This window comes from Benincasa hispida, chromosome 12 (assembly GCF_027475165.1).
Source record: "Benincasa hispida cultivar pf3 chromosome 12, pf3_genome.v1.1, whole genome shotgun sequence".
In the NCBI taxonomy this organism is placed as follows: Eukaryota; Viridiplantae; Streptophyta; class Magnoliopsida; order Cucurbitales; family Cucurbitaceae; genus Benincasa; species Benincasa hispida.
Window position 1 is genome coordinate 86,080,130 of NC_143489.1, and position 6,631 is coordinate 86,086,760.

At 33.1% G+C, this 6,631-nt stretch overlaps 1 pseudogene; it reads right to left on the bottom strand.

The window, feature by feature from the left end:
* Window positions 1-331: 331 nt before the first annotated feature.
* On the bottom strand, window positions 332-2,279 carry LOC120067678 (uncharacterized; annotated as a pseudogene).
* Between the last annotated feature and the right edge of the window lie 4,352 nt (window positions 2,280-6,631).

Sequence of the window (6,631 nt, forward strand, 5' to 3'; positions counted from 1 at the left end):
CTCTCCTACTAAAAAGCTTATTGTTATTAGTTGTTTATGGTTAATATAGTCGATCGATTTATCTTCGAGTACTATGTAGATGAATGATTATCCTATATTAAACAAAAACATACTCCTTTTTTTATAATATGTAGGATAGGAATACTGAACCTTCTTACTTCTCAAAGCTTAGAAATTTGAATCTTCTACCACCGCTTCTATATTTATTCGGGTTTAAAACCACATAACGTGAACCATTTTTCTACTTTTGTTTTAACTAGTTTTAAATATTTGGATAAATCAAATTAAATTAGAGATAATTAAGTCTCAACTTACAAATAATAATCCATGATTATCCTTTTTGTGTCATCATCAACCGAAAATCTCTAAAATTGACAAACCCATCACCATCTTTATCCACTCCTTCAATCATCCTTTCACATTCTTTGAGCCCACATTTTGTCCATCCAAATTTGCACAATGTTCTCTTTACTTCCTTAGCACAAATCAACCCATCCTTGTCACCATCAAATATCGAAAAAGCTTCCACAAGAACTTCTTCTTCTTCTTCTTCTTCATTCTTCCTCAGAATCCTGTTCAAAAATTCTGTCACTGCTATTGAAAATTATGAGTGTGTTTGGCAAAATTTATGCTTAGTTGAGTTGTCGTGTTATTTCAAAAATATCATAAATTTACCCTCAACATGAATAATATATAAAATATATTAGTGGGTATACGTTTTTGTGATTTGAAATTAATAAAGTTATTTAGATTTACAATGCAATCATTGGACTTAACTACTATTTCAATCCTTATACTTTTGACTTTCGTGCATTTTGATCTCTATACTTTAAATATGTTCACTTTCATCCTTATACTTTTGATTTGATCTATTATAGTCCATTTATTTTTAAAATTTTCATTTTCATCTTCGTACTCTTAAAAAATAACCATTTTAGTCCATTCACTTTCATTTTTATTGCAAGACCAAAATAGTCCCTTTTTAAAAATTCAAGAGTCAAAATGAACCAAAGTTGAAAGTATATAGAGAAAAATGAACATTTTAAAGGTATATATAAGAAAAAAAAATGAAAATATAGGAACCAAAATGAACATTTTGAAAGTATATAAGGACCGAAATGAACTAAAGATAAATGTATAAGGATCAATGTGGTATTTTAATCTATTTTACGTCAAAAGTTGAACCACGTGTTATCTTTTATAAAAGTTCTCTTCAACTAGAATGTAAGTCATACCCACTCTAAGAATTCATCCATATAGATCAATCCATCATGATCTGAATCCATTTCCATCACCATTTCTTCAGCTTCGATTGCAGCTTTAAGCTTTTTATAACCTACACGATAGAGAAACCGACAGAGCTCTTTCGTGGAGATCTTGCCATCACCATTGGAGTCAAGGAGGTTGAAGAGGAGCTCAAAGTGGTTAAAAAGTGGTGAAAGAAGGTAGCTTTTGGTTGTTTAGTGATTATTGGAAGAAGGGTTTTGAGGTAATATTCCTATGGAAGAAGGTAGTGAAAGGAAGATGCGAGATTGAACATAACTCAGAGAAATTGTAGAAGAGATGTTAAGTCCTAGGGCTCTTAAATTCAGAATTTTGTTTGTTTGCAATGACATAATAATGGAAGGGCAAAAGGGAAAAGGCCATTATTTTTGTTTTGTACCATTTATGCTTACTAAAACTATGTGGTCAAATTTAAAGAGTTTTGTGAATTCAATCAAAATTTATATTGGACTGAATATAAAAACCTTCTCAAGAACTCTCTTAAATGCTGCATGTAGAGAAGATCTACATAAGGAAAAGAAAATATTTGAAAGTCAATGACACTTTTTAGCAACTTCTTACGTGGTTTACATACTTAAAATGACACTTGGCCGTTGTTTTAAGAGACAATGTGATACTCTTTAGAAATTTTTGTGTTATTTTCCCGTCAAAATAACCCTTTTCAACTTCTTATATGGTTTTGAGAGTCGGATTATCATCTAAACACTTTTCACGGAGTTGAAAAGTGAAATTGTCACACTCAAGCAGTTTTTAAATAATTTGTTGGGAACTTTTCATGTTAAGGAGGCTAGGTTCTCCGAGATGAGGCCCAATCATGGGATAGTATGAAAAACTTTCTCTAAGGCAGCTCATTTGAATAATTTTATCTATTGCTAAAATTACAATACAATTTTGGAAGTTTTTCTTAATCTCTTTTAGTGATGTGTTTGGTTTGGATTTTGTAGGCAGTGCAAAAGTTTCTACTACAGTACTCTTTGTGGACATGAAGTTGCCATAAAGAATAATGAAAATCATGACAGAGGATGCAATTGAGTAAGTTTTAATTTAAAGCTTTCTTTGATATATTCTAATGTCATTTTGCAATACATGCTTTCAAGTCTTGAATTGTTGTTAATCTTTTCTTCTTTTTTTTTTTCTCACTTTTGATTGGTTGAATAATCAAAGTAAAATTCTGTTAGAAAAGATTATAACAAGTCCCAATTCATGGAAAATGAATGTCGTTGAACTTATTATTTTAGTTGTTTATTGCATTATTTTTTTAAAATTATATTTTATAGTTATCCTGTAGTTACGAGAGCCACTCTCAGTATACTTGTTTGGCAACAACTAAAGTAAGACTCTATTTGATTGTCTAATATTTACACAATTATATACACTTATTTGACAACAACAAATTTGTTTGATTTGCAATTTAATGTTTAATATATAGTTTTTTTTAATCTAAAAGAAAAACTTATAAAGATTAAAGGTATGTTGAAATTAAAATCACTTTCATTTCAAACTTGACTCTAAAAGTAGTAGTCCATGTTAATTTAGTGTCATTTCAAGTAAAGTGTGCCAATAATGTTGGAAAAAATATCTCATTGTTATCATAGGAATTAAGCATAAAAATAACATAGAAATTAAAAGAAAACAATAAAATTGGAAGCACAAAACTCAAAACTAAAGAACATGCCATGGACAAAAAAAATTTACTATGTAAAAATTTATTACAATCAAGTAGAAATCTTTCCTCAATCTCAATTACAAAAGAAACGCTCTCTCAAAACATTATACCACTCATACAACTAAATTAAAACTTAAAGCTTAGAGTGTTTCAAATTGGAATAATTCGAACATCAAAAGCATAGACCCTTTTTATAGTGCTTGATGTCCATAACGATACTTCTAATATTTTACCAAAGCTCAACAATTAATGTAAGGTATCAAATAAGTGTTAAAAATAGAATTGATTATATTTAGTTTCTTGTTGCTAGTCTTTAGGGTTGCTATTCTTTTTGCTCGTCTTGTGCTATTTGTTTTGGGTGGTTAGTTTGTTATTTATGGTGTACTTTGAGCCTATATAAGGCCTAATTGGAATGAAATTCAAGTACTGGAGTTTTATATCACTTCCTCTCTTTTACTAGTTCTCCCCATTTTTTTCTATCAGTGGTATCAGAGCTAGGTTGTGGCATCTTTTTTCATAGCCATTAAACCAACTCTCATTCCTTTATCCTCTACAATAGCTAGCAAGCATAGACAATGGCCTCAGACAAATATGTGCAACCAGCAATTCCTCGCTTTGATGGTCATTATGATCATTAGAGCATGTTGATGGAGAATTTCTTACGGTCCAAAGAGTACTGGACCATTGTTGAAGCAGGAGTGAATGAACCAGCTACTGGAGTTGTCTTGTCAGAAGTTGACCAAAAGAAGCTAGAGGAACGAAAATTGAAGGATCTCAAGGCAAAGAATTATTTATTTCAAGCCATTGATCGTACCATCTTGGAGACCATTTCGCAAAAGGATACATGCAAGCAAATTTGGGACTCCATGAAGAAAAAGTATCAAGACACAACGAGGGTGAAAAGACAGCAGCTCCAAGCTCTTCGCAAAGAGTTCGAGATTCTTAAAATGAAGCAAAGTGAGTCCGTGGATGGGTATTTGTCACGGGCCTTGGATATAGAAAACAAAATGCATATCTATGGAGAAAAGATTGAAGATGTAGTTGTGGTTGAAAAGATTCTTCGATCGATGGATTCTAAATTTGTATATGTGGTTTGTTCAATTGAGGAATCAAAAAATATTGATACATTATCAATTGATGAATTACAAAGTTCTTTACTTGTGCATGAGTAGAGAATGATGTCAAATACAGGTTCAACTGAATAACAAGCTCTGAAAACTTCAACTCATGGTGAAAACTCTACAGGGAGAGGATCAATAGAGGACGTGGTCGAGGTCGTGGAAGGTGGCAAGGAAGAAGACGAGGTGGTGGACATGATCCATACAAGAAAACATCCAACAACAACTCGAGACTTGATAAGTCCAACATTCAATATTATCGTTGCCATAAGTTTGTTCATTACAAGTCTGAATGCACAACCAACTTCAACCATGAAAAAAGAGAGCAATCCAATTTTATTGAGGAAAAGGAGCAAGAAACTCTATTGATGACGTGCCACCACAACAAGGAGCTTGGAACTAACATATGGTATATAGACACTGTTTGCAGCAATCATATGTGTGGTAACAAGCCTCTCTTTTCTCATTTGGATGAAAGTTATCATTCTACTGTGACATTTGGTAATAATTCTAAAGTAAATGTTGTGGGTAAAAGAAATATTCAAATTAAGATCAAAAAAGGCAATGTTGAACCCATATCAAATGTGTTTTATATTCCTAATTTGAGAAGCAATTTACTGAGTGTTGGACAGCTACAAGAGAAGGGTTATGTCACAACTATCAAATAAGGCGCCTGTGAGATATATGATCCAAGAAGACGATTGATAGCTTGTGTTGAAATGGCCTCGAACAAGTTGTTCTCACTCAAACTAGAATGTTTGGAGTTATGTTTCAAGACTAATGTAGATCAAGACCCCACATGGCTTTGGCATTTGCGATATGCTCACTTGAATTTTAAAGGTTTGCAAATCCTTTCTCAAAAGCAAATGGTGGTTGGCCTTCCCCAAATATTTCCTCCCACAAAAGTATGTGAAGATTGTGTTGTTGGCAAACAACATCGTGAGAGCTTTCCAAAAGGTAAAGCATGGAGAGCACGTAAATCCCTGGAGTTGATTCATTCTGACATATGTGGCCCATTAAACTCAGTATCAAATGGGAAGAAAAAATATTTTATTTCTTTCATTGACGATTTTTCCAGAAAAACTTGGGTTTATTTCTTGCAGGAAAAGTCTGAAGCATTCTCAATTTTCAAGAGCTTTAAAGCGGTAGTTGAAAATGAAATTGGGAGAAAAATCAAAACCCTTCAAACGGATCGTGGAGGAGAATATATGTCACAAGAATTTGTAAATTTTTGTGCTCAGCATGGAATTCGGCACCAATTGACAGCAGCTTACACACCTCAAAAAAATTGTGTTGCCGAAAGAAAAAACCATACTATCCTTAACTTGGTTCGAAGTATGATTGCAAATAGGAGAGTTCCAAAGAAATTCTGGCCAGAAGCAGTAAATTGGGGTGTTCATGTTTTGAATCGAAGTCCAACTTTTTCGATGAAAAACATGACTCCTCAAGAAGCTTGGGATGGGCGTAAACCATCAGTTGATCACTTTAAAGTGTTCGGGTGCATTACATATGCACACATTCCTAACGAGAAGAGAAGGAAGCTAGATGACAAAGGCCAAAAATGTGTCTTTCTTGGCATTAGTAAGCAATCAAAGACTTACAAACTGTTCAATTCAATCACGGGTAGAATTATAATTAGTCGAGATGTTATATTTGATGAACTAAGCACTTGGAATTGGATAGAAGATACTCTAAAGCAATAAACAGTACCTGTGAATTTTGAAGATAGTGATGAATCTTTGACACCTCAACTTGAAAATTCAAGAGCTTGAGGCTACTAAGTCTTAAACAAGATGTGCAAGTTCTTCAAAATCACAACGAGTTAGAAGGAGACCAACATGGATGGAAGATTATGAAGTTAGTGGTGATCTTTCTGATGAGGCATTTGTCCATTATGCTTTATTATCAGAATGTGATCCATTAACTTTTGAAGAAGCTGTCAAAGATATAAAATGGAAGCAGGCCATGGATGAAAAGATTAAGTCAATTGAGAAAAAAAATACTTGGGATCTATCAGAACTTCCTAGAGGGCAAAAATCCATTGGTGTTAAATGGGTTTACAAGACAAAGGTGAACAAAAATGGCCAAGTAGACAAATACAAGGCTCGTCTTGTTGCAAAGAGGTATAAGCAACAAATTGGCATTGACTACAATGAAGTTTTCGCTCTGGTTGCAAGACATGATACGATTCGACTGGTGTTAGCATTGGCAACACAAAGCAATTGGAAAATTCTTCAAATGGACGTGAAATAAGCCTTTTTGCATGGCAACTTGAATGAAGAAGTTTACATAGATCAACCCCTAGATATGTTCAACAGAGTAATGCAAGAAAGGTATATCGCTTGAAGAAGGCTTTGTATGGATTGAAGCAAGCTCCTAGGACTTGGTACAATCGAATTGAGGCCTACTTTATTAAAGTTGGATTTGAAAAATGTCCATATGAACATATTCTCTTTATTAAATTCCAACATCCAAACAAGACTTTGATAGTATATTTGTATGTAATGATTTGATTTACACAAGAAATGACTTGATTATGTTTGAAGAATTCAAGCAGTCCATG